The following is a 3,429-nucleotide window of genomic DNA, read 5'->3' as shown; positions in this document are numbered from 1 at the left end:
TTTAGATGTTCATTGGCAATAATACCATTTCTTCTTGAGAAAAAAGAAGAAAACTGAAGGCATTGCATTCCCTTATTTCAAACAATGTTGCAAAGGTATGGTGATTCAAACAATGGTATCAGCATGAAAACAGACACACAGGTCAATGGAACAGAACAGAGAACCCAGAAATAAGTCCTTGTATATATAGTCAATTAATTTAAAACAAAGGAGGCAAGAACATACAATGGGGAAAAGACAGTTTCTTCAAAGATGGGGCTGGGAAAATTGGACAAGCACAAGCAAAAAAAAAAAAAAAAAAAGAACTTGGACTCCTACCTTACTCCATATACAAAAATAAACTCAAAATGGATTAAAGACTTGAATGTAAGACCAGAATCTAGAAAACTCCTAGAAGAAAACATAGGCAGTAAGCTCCTTGACGTTGGTCTTGGCAATATTTTTTTGGACCTAACTCCCAAGGCAATGGCAACAAAAGCAAAAATAAACAAATGAGACTATGTCAGACTAAAAGGCTTCTGCACAGTGAAAGAAACCATCAATAAAATTAAAAGGCCACCAACTGAATGGGAGAAGATATAGATACTTGCGAATCATACATCCAATAAGGGGTTAATATCCAAATAGATAAAGAACTCATATAACTCAATAATGAGCAAATAAAAACTAAATAATCCAATTTCAAAATGGGTTGAAGATGGGGTGCCTGGGTGGTTCAGTTGGTTTTGTGTCTGACTTCAGCTCAGGTCATGATCTCGCAGTTCATGAGTTCGAGCCCCACATCAGGCTCTGCACTATTAGCACAGAACCTGCTTGGGATTCTCTCTCCCTCTCTCTCTCTGCCCCTCCCCCACTGTGCACATGCGCAGATGCTCACTGTCAAAAATAAATAAACTTTTAAAAAATGGGCAGAAGATCTGAATAGACATTTTTCTAAACACATAGAGATGGCCAAAAACACATAAAAAGATACTTGATGGGCACCTGGGTGGCACAGTTGATTAACTGAAGACTTTGGCTCTTTGGGTTTGAGCCTCACATGGGGCTCTCTGCTGACATTGAGGAGCCTACTTGAGATTCTTTCTCTCCCTCTCTCTGCCCCTCTCTGATTCACGCTCCATGCATACTCTTTCTCAAAAACAAATAAGTAAACTTTAAAAAAAGATGCTTAATTTTATTAATCATCAAGGAAATGCAAACTGAAACCACAGTGAAATATCACCTCAAGCCTGTTGGAATGGCTGTTATCAAAAGGACAAGAAATAGCAAGTGTTGGGGAAAATATGGAGAAAAGGAACCCTTAATGCACTATTGGTAGAAACATAAATTGGTGCAGCCGCTATGTAAATATATGGAATTTCCTCAAAAAATTAAAAACAGAAATACATAGGATCCAACAATTCCACTTCTGTGTATTTCACTGAAGAAAATGAAAACACTGGTTGGAAAAGACATATGCACCGATATTTATTGCAGCATTATTTACAATAGCCAAGATATGGAAGCAACCTAAGTGTCCATGGGCAGCTGAATGGAAAAAGGAGATGTGGTATTTATACAGTGGAATACTACTCAGCCCTATAAGAGAACGAAATCTTGCTGTATGTGACAACATGGACGGGCCTCAAGGATATTATGTTAAGTGAATTAAGTCAGACAAAAAAGACAAATACCATATAATTTCACTTATATGTGGAATCTAAAAAAAAAAAAAACCAAATGAGCAAAGAAAACAAAACAATCGTCATAGATATAGAGAACAGATTAACGATTAGCAGAGGGAAAGGGTGGACAAAATGGGTGAAGGGAATCAAGAAGTACAAACTTCCAGGGGCACCTGGGTGGCTCAGTCAGCTAAGCATACAACTTCAGCTCAGGTCATGATCTCACACTCTGTGAGTTCGAGCCCCGCATCGGGCTCTGTGCTGACCGCTCAGACCCTGGAGCCTGCTTCAGACTCTGTGTCTTCTTCTCTCTTTGCCCCTCCCCCCACTAGTGCTCTGTCTCTTTCTCTCAAAAATAAACATTAAAAAAATGTATAAACTTTCAGTTATAAATGTTATGGGATGTAATGTACAATTTGGTGACTATAGTCAATAGTATTGTATTACAAACTTGAAAGATGCCAAGAAAGTATATCTTAAATGTTCTCATCACTAGAAAAATAGATTTTGTAACTTTGTATGGTGACATAATAACTAGGCTTCTAGTGGTGATCATTTTGCAACGTATACAAATAAAAAATCATTATGTTGCATACCTGAAACTAATATAGTGTTATATGTTCATTATACTTCAATAAAAATCAATTCCAAAAATACTTTTTAATACATTAATATATTATTTTATTAGCTAATATCTGGTTATCGATATTTTTAATACTTCAACTATAAGGTAAAGGTTAAATAAACTATTTTGTAAATAATACATTTTTAGTTATTTTGACAAGTTATACTTAATTCTTTTTTTTATTTTAAGGCTTATTTACTCATTTTGAGAGAGAGAGCATAAGCAGGGAAGGGGCAGAGAGAGAGGGAGACACAGAATCCAAAGAAGGCTCTAGGCTATCAGCGCAGAGCCCCATATGGAGCTTGAACTCAGAAGCTGTGAGATCATGACCTGAGCCGAAGTCAGACTCTTTACCAACTGACCCACCTAGCTGCCACAATACTTAATCCTTTTTTTTAAAAGCTAACCTCTTTTTTTCACATTAAGTTCAAATTTTAAAAATGTATTGATTAAAAGAAACATTTTTCTGATTGTTGTTACTATTTATAAGTCCAACACAGAATATGCTTTTGTGTTCTTTTAATGTCATCATCCTTATTCCTTCTAATCATAAAATAAACTATCTTAAGAAGAATTTATGCACGTTTCATCAAAGTGTATAATTGTTTGCAAAGTAAAAAAAAATGCCTAATGATTTTGTCTAATCCAAAATTTCATGCTGAAAATTATGAGCTCACAAACAAAAAGTTAATAGGAACTCTTGCTGCCCTTGGCAACAGTGGATAAATTCTTCTAACTTCATAATTAACCGATAATTACACTGACACAAATTAAACTATAAAACATTAACTCTCTTGATATAATTACGATCAAACCCAGCGAATTAAATGAGGCGCCAGTGAACAGAAGACTGAATGGCCTGCTGGCTCCCAGCCAATGCACACAGTCATTCTATCCCCTCCACCAGATGCCACTCAACTCAGCTGACCCCAGTATTTGCTGCCATGTGGACAGCATGACTTGGAATACAAGGACCACGTTCTGATATTGAAGATTCGATACTGCTTCGTTTCTAAAAAGAACACACTCCGGTGAAACAGACTAATTGATTTCACAACCCATTAACAGGTAGACCTGAAATCTGAAAAACAGTAGACCAGTGGGAAATTTAAAGAGTCTATTTGTAGGAAGTATATTTAT

Source organism: Suricata suricatta, chromosome 7 (genome assembly GCF_006229205.1).
Source record: "Suricata suricatta isolate VVHF042 chromosome 7, meerkat_22Aug2017_6uvM2_HiC, whole genome shotgun sequence".
In the NCBI taxonomy this organism is placed as follows: domain Eukaryota; kingdom Metazoa; phylum Chordata; class Mammalia; order Carnivora; family Herpestidae; genus Suricata; species Suricata suricatta.
The sequence above is the reverse complement of the archived record's forward strand: the minus strand, read 5'-3'. Positions refer to the sequence as shown.